This window comes from Astyanax mexicanus, chromosome 10 (genome assembly GCF_023375975.1).
Source record: "Astyanax mexicanus isolate ESR-SI-001 chromosome 10, AstMex3_surface, whole genome shotgun sequence".
In the NCBI taxonomy this organism is placed as follows: domain Eukaryota; kingdom Metazoa; phylum Chordata; class Actinopteri; order Characiformes; family Acestrorhamphidae; genus Astyanax; species Astyanax mexicanus.
The window spans coordinates 38,858,272-38,885,084 of NC_064417.1; the positions used below are offsets into that span (position 1 = coordinate 38,858,272).

Consider the following 26,813-nt stretch of genomic DNA (forward strand, 5'->3'; position numbering starts at 1 on the left):
GCAGTTCAGCTTGGTCTGATGGCTTGTGATCATCCATCTTCCTCTTGATTATATTCCAGAGGTTTTCAATTTGGTAAAATCAAAGAAACTCATTATTTTTAAGTGGTCTCTTAATTTTTCCAGAGCTGTATATATATATATATATATATATATATATATATATATATAGACATCTATATCATCAAGTTAACAAGTATGCATAAGGCTAAGTCTCATGGGTGTTAATGGGTTAATTCTAAAATTAATTCTGAAATGAAAAGCATATGCTCAAATACAGTTATGAAAGAATGAAGCAGTCAGCAGTTATGAAAAGCAGTCAGCTGTACGTTGTGCTTTTCCTGGAAACCTTTAGCACATTTTTCATGCAGAACTGTGGAGGAGTATAATCCTATGAAAGTTTGGTTTGCTGAACTGTACATGATGTCTTACTGAAGAACAGAAGCAGCACTTTTCTTCCTGCAGCTATTAGCAAACTATGATCCTTACATAACTTCCATTTCAGCGGCACACTGCCCTACCGCAGTGGAACACAGTGGAATCCAATTTCACAACATAAATCAACAGATATATGGAACTACTAATGGCAAATACGTTGCAATCAGTTCATTTCAGCCATCCATTTCCTGTTCCTGTGCTTAGTGCACTAAGATTATGCTGCGATTTAGAAGACCTACAATCAACACAACATTAAATAAAGCATGTGTCAATCTCTTAACTGGACAAAAGTGGAATAAGCCAGAAGCTGATCTGAAGTTTGTGTTATTTCTTTATGAACTGAAAACTGTTACCACATTAACAGGGATGCTACAATATAATTTTGTATAGATATTGTAAATGTATTTTTTTTATTGCAAAATATTATACTGTTAGCTTAGGGCACAGTGTAATATCAGAACAGTTACGGGGTTACATGTGGGGACCTAATTTTAATTAACATAGTCCAGTTGTGTGGGTAGTTGGTTGGTTGGTTGGTTTTAAACTGCTCCTCAATTCATAGCATAGTCAGTGTTAGGCATTGAACTGAGTAACTGAGTAACTGAGTCACTGTAAAACTGCAATATAAAATGTAAATATCTTTCTAAAATGTCCTAAGAGCTTTAGATGCCTGTGGGTTGGTTAGATTTGTCTATTAAGAAGAGCTATATCTAAATTGGCTCTGTGCCTTTAAAAACATGGTTTTGGACGCCCAATGTCCAGCACATTTAGAGTGTTTTTACACCTGAAAGCATCTGAACCAGGCTGTGTGTGCTTGATACACTTTATGCATTTGGTCAGGTTAGTTTTGGTTTCACTCTGCAGTTTAGTGAGCGGCTTAAAGAACGTGTGTGAATTCTCCCTATTGTTTACACAGATTATTTTGTAGAATGTTGTCGATACAGGGAGTTGCCTTTCTAGGTGTTTTGCCAGTTTCTGCACCCATGGCAGAATCACATTCCCTTCAAGTGCTACAAGAGTTGTAAGCATAATCTTTTGTGACCGTCCAAACTGAGAAGTCAGAACGTCTATAGCAAACAATGTAGGAATAAGAAAAAAACTATTTCTTAGCAATCTTGACCTAAAAAATCAAATAATTAACAAGTCCTTACTGGGCCCATAATCATTGCTTATTATTTTTTACTGTTCAGCTGCTGAAATGGTTCCTGAAATGGTTCTTCTCTATGATGGAAAAACCTATGTAGATAATTTAATGGAACATTTAAAGTAGATCTATAAATTGCACCAGATGTTTTTTACAGTTCTATACAGAAACTTTTTGCTATTTTGGTTAGTATGACTAAAACATGTATTATAATACTTCTACTATGTCTATGTCCTGTTTTTTTAAGACAGAAAACATGTATTTCTTTTTTTTATTTTTGTTTTTATAATTTTATTTCTAATTTTCCTATTTTCTCCCCAATTTACACAGCCAATTAACCAACCCACTCATTAGGACTCCCCCTATCACTAGTAATGCCCCAACACACCAGGAGGGTGAAGACTCACATATGCTTCCTCCGATACATGTGAAGCCAGCCACCGCTTTCTTTTGAACTGCTGCTGATGCAGTATTACCGAGCAGCCAGCGCGCTTGGAGGAAAGCGCAGCGGCTCGGTTCCAGTACATCAGCTCACAGACGCCCTGTGCTGAGGACATCACCCTAGGAGTGATGTGGGGAGAGAGTGCCATCTACCCACCCAGAGGAAGCAGGGCCAGTTTTGCTCCCTCTGAGTGCCGGCAGCTTGATGGCAAAGAGAAAACAGGTATTTCTACCACCCTGCTACTTCATATGTTCTGTAATCCTAGTAAATCAGTGCTTCAACAGAAACTGAATGACTTTCCAGCAAAACGAGTGTGATCCTGCATCCCCACAACAATATGACACAATCATTCTATTATGAAAAGAATCAAGGATTTTCCTCTCATACATCCCTCAAATGTATTTTCCAGACATGCTGATCAGAACACAGAGGTTCTACTAGAATAAACTGACTGCAACACGAAGTAGGTGCTTTGTATTTGTTATATCTGTTGAAGGCACCTCTCTGCATGTTCCTCGTGTGCTAACAATGTTCTTAAAATGAGGGAATCTTACAGGTGTAGCTGTTTAAGAGGGATACGCCTGCACAGTCACTAGATACTTTCTGTAATCCTACTGCAATCAAGGGTCTTCTGTTTTCAGTCACATTAATGACTTTGGTAATCAGGGCCAGGTGGTTGAACAAATCAGTGGATAAGGAAGGACATCTTGCAGCTGTCAGAGCGACATGTTAATACAAATTGCCGTTTGGCCCAGCAGGTGCTTATATAGAAAGATCTTTAAGAAAGGTTCCAGGTCTCAAAATGTTTGTTACATACTAACACTGTTACTAAATGAACCTTTTACAACATAAACATCTCACAGACTCCATCCACAGCTAGCCAGTTCACAGGCCAAGCTACTTTATTCCTGTAGCTGGATGGTGATCAATTATAGTAGCAGGTCTTGCTGGAGGGTAAGGTGGCCTGGTTCTATTAATTTTTTTTATAACAGAATGATACACGCAAGCGCAAGATCTTAGAGGCCTATAACAAATTGGTATGACTCAAATCATTTTTACCCTATAGCCTGTGAATAGCTTCTAAAAAAAGCCATCTCATTTCCCGCTGCTTGAAGGACAAAGTCATTACAAAATAGATATCTCACAGCAAATGATCCTTTGTCAGCTTAATACCAGACACATTCTAGTGGGAGATTCTTTAAGTGTCATGGAATACAGTAGATGGCTGGTAATATCCTGTAGTCATAATGTACAATAGGTTATTCCAACAGATTTATTTTTACTACTTTTTGATTATTGTTGTAGATTTGCAGCACTGTCAGCACAGTTCTAAAAAGTGAGAGATACCTTAAGAGAAAATTCAGAGTGGTTAGTTCAGGTGAAATGATTCCTAGCAAATAGAATTAAACTTTTTTAAGGCCTTTGGTGGCTAACCAAAGGTCTACAGCTCAAATCCCTGCTGTTTGATCAAAATCTGGATCTCCAAAATAGAATATGAGAAGAGAAAACTTTCTTAACATTCAATGGAAGTCATTCTGGAGCATTTCTACTGGTCCATTCATTATGACATTTTGACACAATATAAAGGACAACTAGTTGATGCACTAGTGACAACAAACAACAAAAATGGGGAATCATGTTTTTTGCTTAACCATGATAAAATATAGCCAGTTTACATACTACCCAATTTAACTTCTGAATCTTCATGTGTGTTCTGATAGTAAAATAGTGATTAATCTGAAAATATTATCTTTAAGGACTCTGTTATCTCTCCAGTCTCCACGATTACTGTATTTAGTTCAAAATCCTCTTGATCATCTTCAAAACTATCATAAAATAATATCAGACAACATGTACATAATCATTTCATGCAATAACTAGTTTAGTAGGGAGCTTTAAGGAAACGCTTTAGATGTCTGGTGCCGATCACCACTGTAATTGCATGGCAGTTCAGGCTCTGCCCACACATCCTTTGTAGAAAATGTGAGGCATCCACACAGCTCAGTTTTTGTCAAAATGTCTAAATTTAGACTGTTATGTTAAATATGTAAAATGTAGGTTTTTGCAGTTCAATCAAGGTGAAGTTAGCAATGCAGCTAATTCTATATTTTCTCTCAGTCTGCTGATCTCAGGCATATCAGGACATTTGAAGTAGGTAGTATCAACAAAATGTGGACAAATAAAGGATGAGACATTTTAAGGGTTCAAGGCTTAAAAGTAGGTGTTTTGGAGAGTGAGTTATGCATTAGGTTATCATTCAACCAATCAATTAAAAGTTACACTAATAAACAAATACATTTAATTCATATCTTATGCATTATTCATATCTTCTTCAGGTACATTGTTTAGATAGCTGTAATTGTATGCAATGTTATGTAGCATGTCTTAAACAAGCGTTTAGAAGTATTTTTTTTCCAGCAATGGATGCTGCTTGTTTAACTTTGCAATGTTGGCTAAACTAGAGACATCAGTGGGTGGAGCCTGGATGAGTCAGCCTCAGTGATTCACATAAAAAGGCTTCAACAAACATAATCATGACACTGTACAGCAGTAAATGGATACAGTGCAGTTATAACCGTTACACTATTTTAATTTCCAAAAACTGACAAAACTGGAAAGGGTCTTAATTACACAAACCCCACCCTTACCTAATGTTACAAACCCAATAACTCTACAGCATTTCTACAACTGTGAAATACAGTGTAAAATAGATGGGCTATTTCCACAGTCAATTTCCCTGCTCAATTTTAACTTCTAATTTTAGTCTGTCTCCACCTGATCTGACGTACTGCACAGAGTACAGCGCAATGGAATACATTACAGCCAGCAGAAGGAGGTGCAGAGAGAGAGGGAGAACTCTTCTCTCCTCATTAGTGAAACTCTGCATTGACTGGGCCCTTTGCATGTGCAGGCATTGAGCGATGTGCAGCTGGAAAAAGGCTTGAGGTGAGTAATCGGATTGGCGGAGAAGATTGTGGTTAATCACCAAACCTCTGCCCTAATTTCTGCTGCTCTTCCATAACTCTTAATTTGAGCTGAGAGCATCGGATTTGTAGAAACTGGGCACATTTTGGCTTGTGTGACTTTGAACCATGTAGGAGCATTCTGGAAAAATCACTGTATTTCCACCCTGGTCATTTGTTACAAAACAATTTCACAAGATATTAGTCACTTACTGCATTTAAATTTGTTGTATATTTATCTAAAGTTACTTAGACTACAAATCAGCTCATATACTGTACAACATCCCAGCATCAGTTTAGGAAATCTTCCCAATTTATGCTATTGTCAATTTCCTTACAGCAGCAGTTGATGTCTACAAGAAGATGCGATCTTTATTATCATAATAGCATAACATCATAATTTACCTCATATATTAGCGTTCACCATCTGGAACCCCATATGTTATCGTGCAGCATTTGATAGCACAGCTTTATTTAACCTCACTATCTTACAAGCAGAGACAGAGAGTATTAATGAGGAGACAGGCCACTGATGGCTGCATTAATGGTATTTCTTCTAACGCTTAACATGGCAGCTGTTTATGGATAAAGTCCCGACCTTAAACAAAAAGAACCAATCAGTTTGCTGCTTGTGCAGAGAGTGGTGGAGAGTCAGTGGGCAGGAGGGGATGCCCGCCTCTCTATCTGTGGAGATCTGTGCAGGTGCAGCAGCCATGACAAGCCGAAAAATATTTTTTTTGTTGGGCATTTTTAAACCAAATGTTATAAACTGTTCATCAGTGATGTAAAATATGTTTGGTCTAGAGTGTTAAAAAGTGTTTTGTAGCAAGGCAGTGAAAAATGATAAGGCAAGTTAGAAATTAATCTAACCAGTTATTTAAGATAACTAACACACTGACCTTCAAACCAGGTGACAAAATTAAACTCAGAATAATGATGGCCAAACAGTTTCTGAGCTTGGCTAAAAACAAGTTTGTTGGCTACATTTGTTAGCTATCTTTTCTGCCAGCTAAAATCAGTGAGACATTTAAAATACTGAATTACTGCACCCTAGGGCAGCTTTTAAAATTTGATTAGTATATATATATATTTGTATTCCTGCTGTAAAAGAAAGGAATTTTGTGCTATAAAATGTTCATTTATTAATTACCGCACCAGCTTCTATAATAATTAATAAATGTAATATTAATCCAATTAAAGTAGCATTTATTTGTAGTTATATATGATTGGTTATATATAATATATAATGTAGATTTTCTACATAAATGTACAAATGTTTATGTATCAATGTAGCAATTATGCAGCAGTTATGTAGATACTGGCCTAAAAGCATTGGCCTAAAATGTACCGAGCGCTGTTCTATTATCTGTGTTTATTTGCTTCCAGCTGCACTTTAACAATGAGTAAATTCAACACTAGGGCTTTGACGGTGTAAAGTTTGAGCACTCAATAGGATCAGTGCATTTTTTCATTTGGAATTAAATTGTCAAATTAAACTCACAGCTCATTCAGTGTCACATCTGGCTTCTTTTTTCTTGACAATTATCATGAATTAGGGAATATAAAAGGCATTAGAGAAGCCTACAAGGACCTAATTTTACGTGGGAGAAAATGACAATAATGGATGGCATTTAGTCTTAAATGAGAGTTCTCTTAAATGCATTGGAACTGAAAATGAGTATTCTGTCTCTAAAGGGAGCAGCTACACTTACAAACGATTTCAATCACACTGTAAATGTCACTAATTGTGGAACACAAAAGAACAATGATGTTTTGTTGGGTTTAAAAAAAGTGTGTACCTCTCAGTATATATAAAATATAAAAAACTTAATATCTACACCTATTAACCAGATTAGTATAGAAGAAAATGACATATTTTGAATATAATACATTTTAAAGACTTTGTTTCATTTCAGAATATTTATTTTGGTCTATTTTTCATGTTTTTTTTAACACAGTGTAAAAACTGACTGCTAAATGAAAACAATGTAAAAAAATGTTTTTGCATGACAGGAAGTATATATATATATATAGTTTGTACTGCTACTATGAATTTTAAAATATTAATTTAGTTTAGCAGTTTAAAATAATACTATATAATCTATATGTGTGATTCAGCACTGTTTTTTTGGTATTGATATTATTTCCACATGAATAAGATGCATTACAGAAATACGTAGGTTAATGTCACTGAATCCAGTCTTGTTCTTCAGTACAGTCTTTATCATTACTCCATTTTTTTCATGTAAAGAAAACAAAAATGCTATGAACTGTTCCATTGGGGTGAAAATGTTCACTGGCTCGAAAGATAAAAAAGACTGAGATCCTTCCCACACGAGGAAAGGAGTGGGAGTCGCACAGAGGGATACTGGAAGTCAGGGCATGAAGGGTAATTAGGTTAAACTCTGTGTTGCTCTGCCTGGTTTACAAAGTGATTCTGACAGCAAAGCACCATTGATGATAAGATTAAATATGGGGCATGCAGCCAGGACAGAATGCACTGCACATGGGAGGAAAATGAGCCTGTTTTTACTTAGCTTGATGCAAGCATACATCCTGGGGCCATATCCTGCATTTCTCCTGGGTTTTATGTTTGCACTGAGGACTGATTATGATATTTGGGTTTATGCATCACAAATAGGAATCATTTTCTTTCTGAAGTTTCTTTAAGACTTAGAAGAAACCAGACTGTTTTTAATATGCTAACTCTGAGAGTGGTATGTCTGCTCTGACTGGTTGTCATTTAAATAGCAATCCAGACTAAGACACTGTGTATAACTGTGAATAGTGTGAATAGGTGAGACTAAGTAGATGTATACATTCCTTTTTTTGGAATTTGCTTTTCATATATGGATAACAGTTGTACATGGACCTATCATTGGCCCTGATGCAGTTGCATCTAATTGTGATAAATGATCAGACCTGTCCGAATGAATCACACCAAGGGTAAAAACGAATCAAGAGTCTGAATTGCCCAGAGTAAAGAAATGCAGTGGAAATATTAAGCGAACAGAAAATAAAAAGCACCTGATAGCTAACCAGCTAAAGCTATTTCAATCAGCATAATCCAAACCTAGCATTCTAGCTTATATGTATGTCTCTTTGACAGCTTGTCATTTGTTTATTTGTTTGTCCATTCATTTAATCATCTCTCCATCCATCACAGCACAGTATGGGTGCATTGCCTAAATGCAACACCACGTAAAAATGGGATAATGTTTTTAATGAACACAGCAGATCTATAGTAAACTCTAAAAAACAGGTACGATAGAAGTACTTTCTTGTATTTAAGGGTACACTCTTCATAATTGTACCCTTAAAAGTACAATATTGGTCTTTACAGGGTCAAATTTGTTCCCTCTGAAGTACAAAGTCTTTCCTAACAGCAGGAAGTACATATTTCTACCATTTAACCAGACAAAAGGTACATTCTGTGTTCTTTGTATCACTGTACTAATAAACAATATATATTTTAATTGCACATTTTCCATTTGAAAGCCAGACAATTTTGGATCATCAAGTTCTTGACACATATTTAGTTGATAATGTTTGTAATCTTTATAATCTTTATTGGCACAAAAAACATTGGTACAAAAAAGGACTTAAACTGAAAGGTACTTTATTGTACCTCAATATAAGGTACAGCCCCAGCGACAAGCTTTGTACTCTTTTAAGTACAAATGCAAAAGAGTTTGATTCACACATTTCTCACACACTTCAGGCTGGGTGTTTTGATAAGAAAAGACAGGCCTGCTCAGCTGTCATATTTCAGCCTTTTTCACCTAAATTAGTATATATTTAATAATAATCTATTTCTATGTTTTGCAGTTTTCTCCACTGTGTTTCTTTACAATATGGGTACATAACAATAATTCCCCAAACCTTGCTGTACATCTGCTGTCATGTTGTTTCAGCATCACTTGCATGCATGCACAAGACTGAGAATTCTGAGAATACCGGTTAATAAAGTTTAAGAGAATGCATGGACTGGGAAATACTTTATCTGATTTCTTAATTGGATTATTGGATTTTATTCCAACCATAGAAATTAAATTATGCTGTTTACATGACTATTTGGACAATCAGACAACTGCAGAAATCTGTTTAGAACTGGATTATGAAGTGGATGTTAACACACTTCTTTCTTAGGCAGGATGATTTGAAATGTTTGGCAATTTTCACCCCAAACAATGTTGCATACCTTACTGTTTATGTATCAAAGAACAACTTAAAACACTCAATTAATGCACGGTAAATGTAGTAACACCTTTAAATCATGTCAAGTGCATGATTTGTGCTACCATAAAAAATGCCAGTGACTTTGTGTAGCCCTAAAGCCACAAGTAAACCTAGCATGGGCTTCTGCTTTTGGGAAATTTTCAAGTGCGTAGCTTGCGAGTCTCTCGGGTGGTCTTTTCTCTTATCAAAAACATTACAGAGCTGTGTGAGGTTCGACTTTATTTGACTCTTCGTTCATGCCTGCTGTGTCACTAATTAACTTTGGCCTCTCCTTTGTCTGCTTCATGACATGCTTGGCTGAACAATAATTCACGTGTTTTATGATGAGTGACGGTGTTCCTGAAGCTGCTGTGTGTGTGGATGACCTTTCTCTGGCTTTTCACACACACACACACACTATTATTCCAAACCAAATTCCCTTTAAATTTTAAACTCACACGTGGGGAGATAGTGAAGTAGGTAGCAGTTCCCCCATGGTTTGGAGCATTCAGAGAGTGACTATAATCTATATTAGAATGATGCAACGGCTAATAGAGAGGAGAGGGCCTCTTAGATATCTTCACACTAAGCGTATATTTATGCATTGTCTCAGGTCCCTCCTGAGCGGGTCTCATAAATTGGCTGGGGCAAATGAAGTGGCATTACAGAATCAGGTGTGAAGTGTTGTTACCAGGGCAACGGCTTCTTGTGTAAAACATCAGCTGCCAGGAGAGGATGATGAAGCCTGGAGGAGTGCAGGAGGGCTGCAAGAACTTCGCACATCACTTCTTCATTACCCATCACTCCTTCACTGCACCCTGAGCCTGTCCACACAGCGAGCAGTGCAGCTGTATTATCTGTCTGTGCAACACCTTCTTGACATTTTACTGTAGTATATAATGACTCAGTATTGACCCACTCGAGTCAGCATATGAATGTTCCACCCACTGCAGAGTAAAAGCAGTTGGGGACACTTGCTATCCGGGAGGGGGTCTGCATTCATTGCTACTGACCTCCTGCTAAGTGAGTGTCAAAGTATATCAGTAGCGTGAGAGGTCACGGGAAACCCCTTCTCCAATGGGGGCCAATTAGCCTCTGTCACACTGCAGTATATACACAATGCTGGTGCAGCGTTCACTGACTTCAGTTTAATCAGTGTTATTAGATTTGTGCAAAAAGAAACTGAGAATAAAGATCCACAAAGAACAAACAAGCTATTTATAATTTCAATAATCAAATATGTTAATATGTGTTTTAAGATTATCATTACTTATTTACAATTCATTTCACAATGTAAAATACTGGATCAAAATCCTCCAATTACATTTTTGTTCCATGATTTGTTTATTTCCTGTCTTACACAGGGACATACAGACATACAAACCAAAATACCCTGTGAAGCATTTAGGTGTTTTCATCTGAGCAGCTGTTAACTTGCGGTTTCTGAGGCTGATAACTCTGATGAACCTATCCTGTGCAACAGAGGGAACTCTTGCTCTTCCTTTCCTAGGGCATTCCTGATGAGAGCCAGTTTCATCCTAACATTTTTGATGTTTTTTTCAACTGCATTTGAAAATACTTTCAAACTTTAACATTAAAGAAACTTAAAGTATTTTTTCTTTCTTTAGTTCTTAAGTTGAGTAGTTCTTGCCATTACATGGATTAGAGTATACTCAAATAGGTTATTCACTGTATACCAACTATACCTCTTCACAGCACAACTGTATTCAAGTGATTAACTCTTGATAAGTTCAGCACAGCTGTTACCCGAAAGCCATTCCAGGTGACTTTACCTCATAAAGCTGACTGACCTAATGCCAAAAGATGTGCAAAGCTGTCATCTAAGCAAATATGTGCTACTTTGAATAATCTAAATTAAATATATTCTGGTTTGTTTAACACTTTTTGTTTAGTCAATAATTCCATATGTTTTTCTTCATAGTTTGGATGACTGGTTGAGCTGTTACATCTCTGTTTAATTTTTTTTACCATTAAGTATCACTTATCACTGAGTATCGCTCATTTTTCTTTCTTTTTTCTTAATGTTTTTCTTTCTTTTTTCTTAATGTTTTTCTTTCCTTTTTCTTAATGTTTTTCTTTCCTTTTTCTTAATGTTTTTCTTTCTTTTTTCTTAATGTTTTTCTTTCCTTTTTCTTAATGTTTTTCTTTCCTTTTTCTTAATGTTTTTCTTTCTTTTTTTCTTAATGTTTTTCTTTCCTTTTTCATAATGTTTTTCTTTCCTTTTTCTTAATGTTTTTCTTTCCTTTTTCTTAATGTTTTTCTTTCTTTTTTTCTTAATGTTTTTCTTTCCTTTTTCTTAATGTTTTTCTTTCTTTTTTCTTAATGTTTTTCTTTCTTTTTTCTTAATGTTTTTCTTTCTTTTTTCTTAATGTTTTTCTTTCTTTTTCTCCAGTCTGTGTGTAAGCCCTGCTTTGCCTATCAGGCTCGTAGAAGAAGCCTAATTAACGTCTGTTGTTTTGTCATCTTTTAAGCACGAACCTCGGGAATAGTAGCAGGCAGTTAATAGAGATCCTACAAAATAAACCCACATGAATAAACAGGTTTGCTACATCTGTCATGCAAACACGTCTGTCAGTTTTGCACGCTCCACATGCAGTTTTTAAAGCAGGTAAAAGATGTTTGCCCATCTGTCTGTTAAGAGTAAGACTTTAAATGAAGTGCATTATAGATCATTTTTAAATGTTACCCATTTTGCTTAAAGGATAAAACAGTGTTTAATAGAAATTGTATAATGGATTAATGGATTTTGATTCATTGCTAGGTTGAGGTGTATAGCATTGTGCTAATTATTTGGCGTAAGCTTCTTGTTTGTCAGAGTAAATTAACACTGTAACTAGGGATGTCCTGATCAAATCCAGTGACTTGGTATCAGACCTGATCCAGGCAAATTTTAATGCATTTGCAATCTGCTATTTTAATTATTTTAACCTCAATCCAGTTCTGAGACTTTCTGTTACCCACAGTGTTCGGAGCTTCATCTGGGGTCCACAAGCCCATATTAATGTACATTTGTGTACATCCAGCAGGAGAGCTCTCAAAAAGTAAATAAAAAAGTTTAGTTAGAGTCTATAGTGTGGATGTATTTTACAGTGGAGCATGAAACAAAATATCTGACATTGTTTAAAACTATCGCTCTGTTTTACCAGTGGGAGAACTGCACATATTTTACTTTTTGAAACCCAGTGAAGGCTGTTGCTAATGCTAATACACACACACACTTTAGAAACGCAAACCATAACACATTCACTTCACTGTGAAAGAGTTATTCACATCAGCAGTCGACAAACAACAACAGATATCAGTGCAGAGAGTGTACCATTACACACGCACACATAGACTTGACTGTGGCGTTTACAAGGAACTCAATGAGCTAAAGGCAGGTCAGTCAGACTGGATTATGAAATTAAAACACACTATAAATCTTTTTAAAAAATGGGCCCTGCTCTCTCTGGGCGCATAGATGGCGCTCTCTCTTTCCTTATCACTCCTAGGGTGATGTCAATCAGCACAAGACGTCTGTAAGCTGATGTATCAGAACCGAGTCGCTGCACTTTCCTCCAAACTTTCCGATGCTACTCGCCAATGCTGCATCATCAGCAGTTGGAAAAGAGGCAGAGTCACATGTTCACATGTATCGGAGGAGGCATGTGATAATCTTCACCCTCCTGGTGTTGGGGCATCACTAGTGATAGGGGGAGTCTTAATGAGTGGGTTGGGTAATTGGTCTTGTAAGCTGGGGAAAAAGTGGGATAAAATAATCTAAATAAAATTATATAAAAAAGTAGTAGTGGAGATTAAATAATTATTGAATAGCTCATGTAAACAATATATTTGACCTCCAAAACTCCACAACTCATATCTGATTACCTCTATTTTTTAAACTTTTAGCTAGCTTGAGCATCTTTTGTGTGTTTGAAGAGTGCTCAGTGTCCATTTGCGTCTGCCCAGGAGCTAACCACTTAGAAGGAGGGAGAATCTGGGGAAGGGAGATAAGCTCTCATTTGAAATGCTTGCCGCGAGCAGCCAGTCCAAAAGAGCATTATCTCCACAGCATTTTGCTAGATTAAAGGTCTTTTCAATTACAGCCAACTTCCCTAACATCTCACCACAGCCAGAGATGGTGTCACTGGCGTCTGCTTAAAAAAAAATCTTTGGAGAATCAAGTCCACTCCCTGTCCACACAAATAATACAGAGGAGCAATCAAAGGCAATAAACATACTACTGTACTACTTGTTGACAGCTGCAGCACTGCCAGTTTATTTCTCTCTTGTATTGAACTCCAATCAAAAAAGGGTGTTTGCTGCCAATTTCACAGCTACAGGATTATCTCAAGTAGCCAAGCTAATGAACTACAGTGGAAGCCTTCAAAAAGACATCAAACTCTCCGTCGCCAACTCTAATCTGCAGCGGGCCAGCAGCGAGGAGGAGAATTGAACACGACACAAAAGACTTTTATAAAAGTGCTCCTGCCGACCTGTCACTGCCACACCTGTTGAGTTCCTTTAAGCTCCTTAGCTTTCTGACCGTTTTTTTTTGCCAGACTGACATGTTTGAGGCATTTCGTGAGGAATTAAGGTCAACATAGTCTACCAAAAAATGTAAATCTAAAACAAAAAAAATCACACCACATCTTGACAGGGCTTGTTTTTTTTCGTACAAATGTGAATAATTTAGCAAGTAGCATTTCTATCCCAGCTGGTAGGTCTGTGCTGAGGCATTTTCAGACGTAAACACAGCAGAGAGAAGGTTTCACAACCTGCAGCTCCCTCACCTGCTCTGTACAACACATTGTCCACAATAGCTGCGTGTATTTTGCTGCATGTATAACCATGTCTTAGTGACTTACATAAACCTAAACCTATGATCTACAGTGGCAAGAAAAAGTATGTGAACCCTTTGGGATTTCATGGTTTTCTACATAAATGTCATAAAATCATAACATGTGATCTGATATTCACCCAAGTCAAGGGTACTGACAAATATAATGTGCCTAAAATACATGTACAAAACAAATTATGATCATTCATGTCTTCATTAAGAAGAACTATAAAAACCTCAAAGTGCTAGTGCAAAAACCTGTGTTTTAATGGCCTATAAATTTTAAGTAGAGTCAACTGTTACCATACATGATGAAGTCCTGCTAGTTTGGAGGTGTGTGTACTAGAGCTAATTTTACTAATAAAAAATACGACTAAGTTTTTGTCAAAATGATCCTAAGAGCAAAATGGAGACACAACCCAGAGTGACAGACAAAGATTTAAAGGCCTAACTGGTACAAGCTAACATCTGTGTTTATGAGTCTACAATCCATAAAATCTTGTACAAGCAGACACCATGAAGGAAGCTGCTGCTTACTGAAAGAACACTGCTGCATGCCTGAAGCCTGAAGTTTGAGAAAGAGCACACTGACACCCCCACAATAGTACTGATACAATTTTGTGGACAAATGAGGCTAAGATTGAACTATTACTGCACTATATCTGGCATAAAAAGGAGCTGCACATCATCATGAACACATCATCCCAGCCGTAAAGTATGGTGGAGTGAACATCATGATTTGGGCATATATTGCGGCATTAGGGCCTGGCCAGCTTACAATCATGTAACCAGATATTGATTCCAAAGGTTCATTTTCTTTTTAACTTGTTCATTTACACATTTACCTTGAATGAAGATCATTTTAAATTTTATGACAAATCTATGCAGAAAATCATGAAATTCCAAAAAGTTCACATACTTTAAGATATAGTATCTCATAGGGGTGGGAATCTTTTACTATCTCACGATTCGATTCGATTCCGATTTTGGGGGCCACGATTCGATTCAAAATCGATTTTTGATTCAAAACGATTTGATTTATAAAAATTTCTGCTTCTGGCTTATGAATCTTATTGAAAAAAAGCCTCCATAATATACACTGGTCCTGGAGAAGGTAATGTGTTACAAAAACAATAAAATGTGCAGGAATGTGGGTCTTCAGTGACAGAGGAATCACTGGGATATCACAATGACGTTAATGAACAATAAATAAATAATAAATAACACTGCTTTATTACCAGGCTACTAGCGGTGGTGTGTAGGTGACGCTGCTGGGCTGATGTGATGATAGCAGTGGAGCGCTAAAGTTCAGGAGCAGCTGCTGATTAACTAGTTAATTTTAGGCCGTTGTATTTCTTCAGAAAGGGGGCAGGAGGTGGAGAAATTAATTCATATTGTCCATTCCTTAATTCCTCTGTGATGAGGAGCTGAAATTAGCTCTGATTAGCTTATTGTTATTTTTCCGTTCCGCCTTAAATGCTGCAGCCCGCTGCCACCTGTTGCATTATTTAAGGTGGAACTGGAAAGTTAGCTAGTTAGCTAGCTAACAGAAACGGAAACTAACTACTAGCGATCTTTTTTATGCTTGTTATGAAGCATTCTGCCATAAAACATTAAAACTACACGTTAATCTAAGGTAATATAGTGCTTGTTCTGCCATCTTACCGGTGATTCTCATACACCTACGCTCTGTGTGGGTCTGACGGTAAGTTCAAACTGCAGCGGCCACTTGTCGCTTTGGGCAGTGGGAGGCGGAGCGAAAAACGCTTCGTGCCGCTGCAGTGTGAACTTACAGTGAGGGGTAGGGCCAAGGGAAGAAATGGGATTGGACCTTAGAATCGATTTTGGGACATTTTAAATCGATTCTGAATCGTAGTAAATGAGAATCAAGATTCTTATGTGAATCGATTTTTTGGCACACCTCTAGTATCTCACTAAATGCACAGGTCTTAGTGTATATAAAGCCTTCCAGAGCTTCTCAGACACTTTCTGTCTTCTCCACTGATCTGTCTTGTTGTTCAATTCTTGTGCACTTAAAAAAAGGCTGTGTAAAATATCACTGCTCTGTTGGCATGTGTTCTTTCTTCCCTCTCTGCCTATTTTTAAAGGTACCCTAGAATGGTACACTGTATTTTCCTTGCCACTGTTGAATAATGAAAGTACTGCACACAAAACTGACATACTGTGAACCTCAAAAACAATCTGATACAACCGGTATATAAACAGAGCTGGGAAACGGGCCAATTTACAAAACACAAACCTTTTTATGACAAGCTTGATTCAGTAAATGCCCAGTACATTTACAGCCCAGTAGCTAAGACTCTGGTTAAAGAGTTAACCAATGATAAGCAGTGGTGGTTTAAGGATAATATTGTGATGTTGGTAATAGACTTTGCGTTTAAGGCGCCAGTGTCTGCAGAATAGGCACTCAAACTGGGAAAAGCCACTGTTGCAAGCAGTGTTGAACTCTACACTAAAAGTTCCAGTAATGCTAGCGTTTCATCATCGCTTTTCTACACCAACCACTATCTTAAAAATAACAACAATTATAAAACTAGAGCTAAACACACATGAACCTGTTTTCATGCTGGCAGGTCACAGAGCGACAGGTGACCATTTATTTCCTATGAAAAAAGTGATGTGTGGCCGCGACATGGCGGCAAGCAACAATGGACAAAGCAAAAAAACATTGCTTGAACTTTATGCAAATGAATTATGACACAATGAAGCAACATTCTACACTGTTCGGACAAATACATTCTGTGGGCCAATCACAGACAGGGGGTCTGAGGTCTGTAGCTTCTGCTCTATAAACTTTTGATTTTACAGTACTTCATTCATTTCCCCAGCAGTGTAAACGGTTCTGAACACAACAGAAAGGTTCATAACTGCTGTTTCTGCTCTTTCCGTTTTATATGATGCCTTTTTGCACAAATACAAGACAAATTGTAAAAAAAAAAATAAAGCTTCAAAGAAAGTGGATAGCTCAGTAGGTAGCTAGTTAGCATGCTAACTGCCACACTAATACTAGCCCACTCGCGACAGCGTGAACATCCACAAAGATAAACGTGGGGCCACACAAGCGATATGTCACCTGCCAGTGTTAGCGCAAGGTTAGAAGTCAAAGAACTGGCTCATTTTTTCAAGTAAGATCTGAGAAATCCAAATACAGGGAACTGAGTGGAGGCAAGGCTAAAAATTAACTCAGTTACAGTCTATTCAGCTTGAAATTGCAGCACATTACTCTAAGAGGAGTAAAACTGATAAAATCAGGGAATAATTACAGTGTTTTTTCATTGCTAAAACTGAATTTAATCAAAAATGTTTTTTTTTTACCACTAGCCTTTTTATAAAAGTATAAAGTGTTTTTCAATTGAAGGTAAGATAACAAACGTCACAAGATCATGTTTCCTCTGGGCTTATGAATGCCCACATCTGAAGCTATAAGTTGTAAGGTGTTATTTTGTAAGAGAGGCTGGACACTTGCAAGCTTAATCATGGCAATGAGACCTGAATTATCGAGTTTAAGGACTGATAGTGGCAGCAAGATAAATGAGAGTTTCGAATTTTAATTTTTAAACTGAATCAATAAGCCATTGGAGGCACATCTATATTTAATTCAAGAGGCTTTACACGTATATCCCACAGGTCAATGAAGTGTTCTTTAACTGTGACACTACATTATCTCCCATGACTTTTGACATGTCAATGTATACATCAAAAAACAACTCAATAAAAAGAAAATACTCAATAAGGGCATTCTTTAGCTATTTTTATACAACACAGGATTGTTTTGGGCTGGTGCTTTTAAATGGCTGATCAAAGCCCTCTTCACAACATTTACCTATTTATGAGATGCAGGCTGACACACTGCATTATTTATTTGTAACATTTTCTTTTTTTAATCTGAGCTAATCTGCTGGATAAGCTTTTTACGATCTGAGTGCTAATCACTGTACGGCCATTCAGGCTTTGATGTATGTGAATGTACTGTATGTCCTCCTCGCTAACCTTCATGGAGGGAACAGTACACTTAAGTGTACGCTGCAGTGTAGCCCACATTAATCACAGCTTCAGCATGTTTTTTTTTTCCTGACACAGTTACAGCCATGACAGCATGCTCGCCCTTTCTGAGAAAGCAAATGAAGGATGGTCAGGGGCTACGTATGATTCTTGCTTGGCCTCAGGAGTCAGTGGTGTAGAACAGTAATGTGCATTTGGAACATCCAGTGTGCAGCAGCCCACTGAAAACTAGCACTGCTGCTGCTGAACAGGAAGTCTGCTTTACCGTCTCCTGCACTAAAACGATGTGAGGTTTCTGCTACTGTAGATTTAACCATGTGTATTCAGCAGGTGGGTATTAAAAAGTACACACTGCCTTTGTTTTTAATCTACTCTCTATCTGTTGTGACTGTAACAAGGAGTTTATCATCATAAAGCATAATTTTGATTCAACTGATTCAAAAACGAACTGACTGAAATTACATTTAAAATAGACGTATATGGTAATGCTGCACAATGTATTGTTTTTAGCATCAATATCACAATGTGGTTATGTCGAAGAGTCAAAAAGAGGTTGCGCAAAATTAAATTGTGTAAATTTAGCTAGTTAACAGTTCTCATTACTTTGTTTTTTCAGACTTTCAGATTATATACACCTAATATAATTTATTTTACTCCAATCTTGGACACACAGAGCGCATTATTAGTATCATGTTGGATCATGGACTTTGTCTGCATTTTGAATATTGCAATATATATCACATACAAACAAAAATCGCGTTTTTATGCAACATGATATTGTAAATGTGTAAGTTGTTGTCTGTGGTAATCACCCATATGATACAGGTACTGTGCTTGTGACTCTAAATGTATTTAAATATGATTATATTTTATCCATATCGCCCAACCATTTACAGAATGAGAGGTGGCAAAAAAAAAAATTACACAACACTACAGTGCCTGTCACAATGTCATCAACATGTGCAAAACCACATATGGGACGAATTAATAATTCATAGGTGCTATTACACACTATACCCTGAGGTCAAAGCTGGTCTGTTTTGGTCAAGGTGACAGAACAACTGAACAGCTGGTCACCCAAGCACAAACTAGTAAGCCAGAGGGTTAAGCTGGTTGACCAATTTAGCTCTTGACTAGCGACGTGTACGTTTTCAGATGCATGTGGTGGATTAGTTGGGTGATTCTCACGAAATCAGACTAATGAGGTGGCATTAAGGAGTGTGATGAACAGGTAAATGCTATCAATTTGGGAAACACTGGTTTATAAACATCTCATCAAAGGCTATATTGGAAGTGATTAAAAGTAGACATTGTGATATTTTAAATTATGTATTTTTTATAATTTAGTGTGAAATTCTCAGTACCGCAACGCGTCCATTGCTGAATCTCGGCTCTTCAATTACACAATTTTAATATTTAAAATAAATAAATAATAAAAAACTTAAATGTATCTCATAAAGTAAATTGTTACAGTCAATAAAAATGTATTACTTGGAATTCATTGGTAAAAGAAAAGAAAATATTTAGAAAAATAACTTTGGTCAGAACCAATGTTCTCAGCCTCCGCAACAATTTTCAAGCACCATTTAAGACCACAAGGAACAGAAAAAAAACAGCCATTTTGAGAGGGGGGACACCTTTTAGTATGACACCCAAGATGGCTACCAGGTAAGCACCTAATTTTATACCTCTCCAGATAAATGTTAAAAACTTGGTTGTCAGCGAGCATACACAACTTTTTGTTTCTCATTACCGAAACAGCTAGTTTTTAATGTTTAAAAAAATGAAAATGTTATTGTGTTTTGGGAATTTTTAAGGTTTTTAAAGTCTAAATACAAAAAGCTAGCAAAAGTTTAGCCAGGCATCATGGTGGCCCCACAGAGATCAAAGAAGGTTAAGGTCCCTCATACTCCGCAACAGCCTTCTCATACACCGCAACAATTTAAGGCCTGTTGCGGTAGAGAGATTCACTGTTGCGGTAAAGAGAAATTAATGTTTTAAGTGACATGAACTTATATATATATATATATATATATATATTTTTTTTTTTTTCATAAAAAAGCCTTTATTTACTTATAATAAACAATATATAAAACAATACATGATGCAATTTCAGATAAAAAACAGATTTATGTAGCAGGGCAGTGACACCCATATAACTTCCGCATAAGATATAAAAATAATATATAAAAATAATAATAATAATATATATATATATATATATATATATATATATATATATATATATATATATATAATTTTCATATATATAATATATACATTTCATGAAACAACTTTTATTGTTATAAACTGTTAATAAAGGTTGTTTCATGAAATTTATTTTTATAAACTTTTATTGTTATAAACTGTTTATATGTATATATATATATATATATATATACACACATTTTATGAAACAACCTTTATTAACAGTTTATAACAATAAAAGTTGTTTCATGAAATGTATATATTATATATATGAAATTTATATATATACACACATATATACATTTCATTAAACAACTTTCTTTAATTTTATCTTTAATTTTAATTTAGTTGCACATTGATGTTTACATTTTTCATGAGATTAATGCTTAATACAAAGATGTTTAATGAGATGTTGAATTGCTTGTTTCATACTTAAATATTTAATTTCAATTTAGTTGTACATTGATGTTTATATCTGTCATGAAATTAATACTTAATAAAAAAGTTGTTTTATGAGATGTTGAATTACTTATTTTGTATTTAAACATTCCATTTCAATTTAGTTATACAGTGATGTTTAAAGTTTTAAGGAATTTATGTCTAATGAGGTATGTTGAAATTTGTTTTATTAAAATACACAGTTCAAAATAGGATATTTTCACAGCTTGAGTCTTACTGAGAATAATTTTCAACAGCAAATACCACATTTTGTTCAATATTACTACTCCATACAAAACTCAAGAAGTACATCATTAGAGTTTGTTATTTATTCACAGCATTCACACTCTGTGTTTGTTGTGTAAAGTGTTATTGTTAATTAAGTAGGAATCCTTGTAATGACTCTCTTTACCGAAACATTGACTCTCTTTACCGAAACACCATTCTCTTTACCGCAACACATATTTATTTACTAATTATTTTACTGTTATAAAACAAATTCTAGTTTATAATGGTATTTGGATAAATTGTATTTCTTCATAGGTCATCTGTACTAAATAAGAAATTATACATGTAATTTTTCAGTTAAATATCCTGAAAAGACAGGACATGAATCATGAAATCTGTTGCGGTAATGAGACAAATCATAAAATAAAAAAAAATGGGAAACTTATAAATATAATATTTTCTGGGTTATATACACATATGAGCACAACTGTTAATAATATCTATTTAAAAAGTAACAAATGTGTAACTTTTAAACCATATCTGTTCTGTGTTATCATGTTGCGGTACTGAGAATGTGTGTGCTCTGACTGACTAAAATGGTGCAAAATATACAGAAAAAAATTATAAAATTAAAAAAAAAAAGTATTTCTAAAAAGTTCAGACCCTAGTCTTGCATAACAAAAAGAAATTTTATATTTAAATGCCTTTTGAAATTTTTCAAGTGTGAACCCTTTTAAATCTGTTTTTCGTGAGAATCACCCAGTTGGTCAATCAGCATGACCGGCATGATTGAGTTGGTGGTTGTCAAGCTGATCATATTAATAAATCAGCAGTGTTGGGCTGGTCATGGTTGTCTAGCTTGGCTTGGTAAATTTTTTATACTGCTATATCAGCTAAACTATCAAGCACAATATAAATCTGCTTATGCTACAAATATAGAGCCGGTGGAACAAATAACAGAGACAGAGCAACAAACAAATGATTACATTATTTTTGCATGGACTGAAATTTACCAACTAAAATTATTCAGACAAAAATTCCACAAGACCTAATAATTACTACTGATCAGTGAGGATATTATTTAGACTTCAATAAATAAATTTAAATTTTAGTTTTGTAATCTCTTTGCAGTTTATTATGCTGTTTAATTTATGCACAGGCGTAAAAACTGGAAAATTAATGTTTTTCCATTTCTGTGTTTCTTCATTAATTTTGCCACCTTTTTATCACTTTTTTCACCATTGCATCAGTATGCTTAGTGTGTTTTAGTGTGTTTGACCAAGTAAGTTTAGACTAAGCTAATTTAGCGACCATGCTGGTTGAGCATGACCAGTTTAATTATGTCTGGTTTTCATTCTATTAATAAAACCTGTATTTTTTCTAACAAATTAAAATAGCACAATAAACAACAGTAGAGGGCCTGACACAATGTCAATAACTTGTATAAAAACACAGGTGACAGTGACAATTATTAATTCATATATGTTACTACACACAATATACACACTATACACACATAAATAAAGAGAGAAAGAGATGAATGTGAAGCAGTGAAGCATCAAGAAAGATCAATAGAGCGCCCAATCAATTATTAAAGACATAATACATAAAGGCTTGACACCAGCCCAGCCAGCTCTGAGCCCTGAGGAAACGAGAACATTAGCCTGCCTGCCTGTGGACCCCCAGTGTAGCCCACCACACACACACACACACACACATACATACAGCCTCTGCTGCAGCCAGCTATAAGCTTTCTATAGCTTCAGCACATCAACAGCAGCCTCTGAGGCTGTGTACAATACAATCAACACCCCCTCGTGCACAGACCCTCCAGCACGGGCTGTACCTGCACGTTCCGTCCTCTTTTCTCCCCGCGAGGACAACACTTCCGAGCACGAGGGACAGAATTAAGCCCCGTAGAGCTCGCGCTGCACTTGCACTTGTTTTGTTCTTTTCTTTTCTTCCACATCTTTTGCAACATGGAGCTGAAGCTGCCAGATCACGCCTTACCCAGCATGCTCAGCCCTCCCTCATCCCGCATCCACCATCCGCGCGCGAGTTGCAGGCACCACTGCAGCACCATCACCACCACCAGCACCACCAGCAGCAGCAGCAGAAGCGTTCAGGCAGCGAGCGAGCACGCGCTGACGGGTGGCTGCCGTGAGTCTCGAGCTCGAGACCTGCTTGCTGTTCGCGCGCTGTCTGATGATAGTGGCAATTCCAGCTGTGGAGGAAAAGAAAAGAACATGCAAGAAAGATAGATGATGCACAAACCTGCGCGCGCGGCTCCAGGCTCCTCACTCGTGTGCGGCTCGAGAGACTGCTCCTCCCGCACGGTCTCCAGCATCCCCTCCTCTCCTCCCATCCACTCCTCCCCTCCTCCCACTCCCTCCCTCTCCCTCTCCATCCATCCCTCCCTCCTTTCTTCCCTCCCTCCCTCCGGGCTGTTTCCTCACTACATCCCCCCCCCCCACCTCCTCTCATCAGCAGCACTCTTGCACTTCACTCAGTGGAGTGAAAAAGCTGCTATAGATACAGACTGTGGACTGTGTGGGGTCACCATATGTAAAGACTGTTTCTTTTAATGTATGCAAAAACAAACAAAGCAAACAGTATTCATATTTCATATCATTTCCACATAATTTTGCTGGAAATTACTGCTCAGGACCAGCTGTTGCTGTTAGATACATATATGCACCATGATTCAGGGGTTTCAATTCAAAATATCAGTATACCGAAATCTGTGTAGTATAAAAGTGTATAGTATATAGTGAGTATAAAAACACACTACAATATTTATAAAATCTGGGTAAAAGTTTTTAAGTAGTTTTTTTTTTATGCAGTCATAACAATAGGATCTGGAGACAAATCAAAATACTGCTATCTAGTGGTTGGATTAAACACACCACAATGTGAACCACTTATTGCAGCCAATCATTATACCTAAACTAATATTTAAAAAAAAAAAAAACCTGGTGGGCAGCTGATCTGTGGTGGGTAATGGGAAAGCCTGATTTCATGAGGCTTACATTATAGGCCGGAGAGGTGACAGGAGAATCTGAGGGTCAAACATCCATTCAAATCAGGCCGAAGAGTGGGCAGTCAATAATTTAGATGAAGACAGAAAGATGGCTTTAGTTTTGACTGAAAAAATTGTTTTTTTTTTTTTTTACTGGATTTATGGAGAACAGACAATATGCAACATTATGAGAGTGTGATGGGGCACATTTGGGAATCCCAAAAGGATCCAAAAGACAACACACATAAACACTGTTTAAAAGCTTTAGTTAATCATAGTATGTATTCGACCAGGCCCATGGTGAAAATATTGCATCACATAATTTTGCATTTATTCAAGTAAAATTATGTTGTTGATCTCCTGTTCTACCACTGAAGGCCATTAAAACTGAAATCAGAAAAACTGAAATCAGTTTGAGATTTTTGCTTGGTGGTTATGCTGGTAGTATTCTTTAGAAAATAGATCATTTAAGGCCAATACAGAAATAGACTCTGGCAATTAAGCAATGAGTGATTGCTGTTAGCATCATTTGTTTTCCTCAGCAGAAATTGATATTCATCACACCAGCCTATATTTTTTCCAAATTCTGTACAGTTCTGATTAGCCTATGGCCATGGCAGCCTCAGCTTTTAGTTCTTCGCTGACAAAAGTGAATCCACATAAATGGTCAATTAAAATTATGTTATAATAAATTATGTTAATAAAAAGGTGTTTAGGTGTTCCAAATAAAGTGTTTGATGAGTGTATAAATACAGTACTGTGGCCACTAACAGCTTTTCACAGTGTAAGAGTTATCTGTCGCAGTTACATCGACAGGCCTTTGTGGAAAGTGTTGAAATATAGCACAGCCATAACTACAGTCAGGGCCTTTCAGCCAGTGGCACCATCAATCAACAGCTTAGCATTACACATGTTCTGTAGTTCAGCCTGTACTTAGAGGGGTTGTGAAGAAGCCCTGCTCACCTGTCATTACCTGCCCCATTCATCAGATCCATGCAAACAATACTGACAGCTGTTCAGCCTGCGCTGTACACAGTGTTCCACAAGGTTAAAACAAACAGCCTTTAAAAAAGCTAAATATAATTTCTTTAAAAAATACATCATACATACTGTATATTATGGTAAAATACAGGTGCACGTTAATACATATATATATATATATATATATATATATATATATATATATATATATATATATATATATATGAATATATGCATTATATGTGTGGCACATTACAAATGTATAATAGGTATGTAAACGCACTTCATAATTGCTTAAATAGCAGGGTTGGTATCATTATGATATTGGATATGGGCAAAACTGAAGGTGTATACGTCAGCAACCATTTTCTGGATCAATGTTCATACACCTTAGACACCTTTTACATAAAATCCACTATGCTATATCATTTTTATTGGCCAAATAAAAATGAACAGTATTCTGCTGTGCTATCTAAAAGTGAAAAATGAGATGGTGTGGAATGACATTACGTCTGGAGAAAGGGAACAATGAGGTCATGAAGCTCCAGACGCAGTGCAGTCATAGGAGAGATGTCAGTTAATGGGCGTGGAAGACCATCAGCCCAGACTTAGCACTGCAAATCCATGTGATGGAGGATTTAGCTAAGGTCGAAGTCAAGGTCATCCGTATAACAAGGTAATATTCCAGAGACAGAACTCATGCTATGGCAGTATATCTAGACTGTTAACAGTGTAAGAGACGAGGGTTTGCTTAGCATTAGCAAAATGTAAAATCACAGAAAATATGAAAATATGAAATTAGTTTCATTTATGCATTTCATAAAGCACCTTTTGAAATGTTTTCACCTATCATTGTGCTAATCATACACTGAAATACAATAAACACAATAAACACAATAAGAGGGCTAGATCTAGCTCTGTGCAGCACACTATCTCCAGTGTCCATGTTTTTCCACAATTAAGCTTAGCTAAGCTAACTTTTAAATACATTTTATCATACAAGCAGCTACACATCCATACTTTAGCCCTATTGAGTTAGCTAGCTTAGCAACCGAATACAAGCCATTTTGGTTAGCTTCCAACAACATAATCTGAAGTTTCACAACGTTGACCAAGCATATATGCACATAAACACAATTTACAATATCAGATATGCTTTAAAGTGTCCGTTAGCCACATTTTGGACATTTCTGAGCACAAGTCTAGCACAAGTCCCCACTTCTCCCAATGCAGCTCCTAACCCCTCCCACTACTCAGGCTTTAGACTGACAGCCAGCTAAACCGATCACCTTGAACCAACTAAAAATAATGAATTAAAGTGACTGAGCACAAACAAACTATTATACGAATAAACTTTCTTAGAATTTCCTCTTAAACTTTATTTAAGTTACAACAAAATTCAACAAGACTACACAAATGTGGTCAAATAATTATGAAATGTGAAGGTGACATGACCCCCTCAGAGTTAATAATGGCGATTCCAATGGTAGCATTAAGTAGCTTGCAAGCTAACGTAGAGCAAACTAGCGCAGATAACTACCCAGAATCTGGAACAAAAAGCTTAATTAACCGGCTAAAGTAGGTGAATGTATCTGAAAATTAAATCCTTTTTTATTCTCCGATAGGGAATGAATGTATGTTTCCACCTACCATACAGAGCTAGCTGTAGATACTGTCAGGATCTTATGAAGTCCCTGTGGTTTTAGACAGCCCTCTGCCTTGTTTAACTCAATATATCCAACCCAGTAACTTTAAACATGTAGCAAAGAGATTTCATTAGCAGATACATCACTTTGTATTGTAATCATTTTAATACATGTTTTATGCTAAAATATTTAGCTTAATTCTCAGAAATATGGGGATGTATATCTATA

General features: G+C 36.4%; 1 protein-coding gene across 2 annotated transcripts in view; it reads right to left on the reverse strand.

Annotated features, from left to right (window-relative positions):
- Positions 1 to 26,813, reverse strand: part of cplx2 (complexin 2) — a 51,039-nt gene that overhangs the window by 15,776 nt on the left and 8,450 nt on the right. Inside the window, exon 1 of one of the 2 annotated variants that reach the window (XM_007246430.4) lies at positions 23,214 to 23,299. The exons of the other annotated variant lie outside the window; for it this stretch is intronic. The gene's annotated coding sequence lies outside the window, so the exon portion shown is untranslated. Of the gene's footprint in view, positions 1 to 23,213; positions 23,300 to 26,813 lie in introns of those variants that run through there. 2 annotated transcript variants of the gene reach the window in all.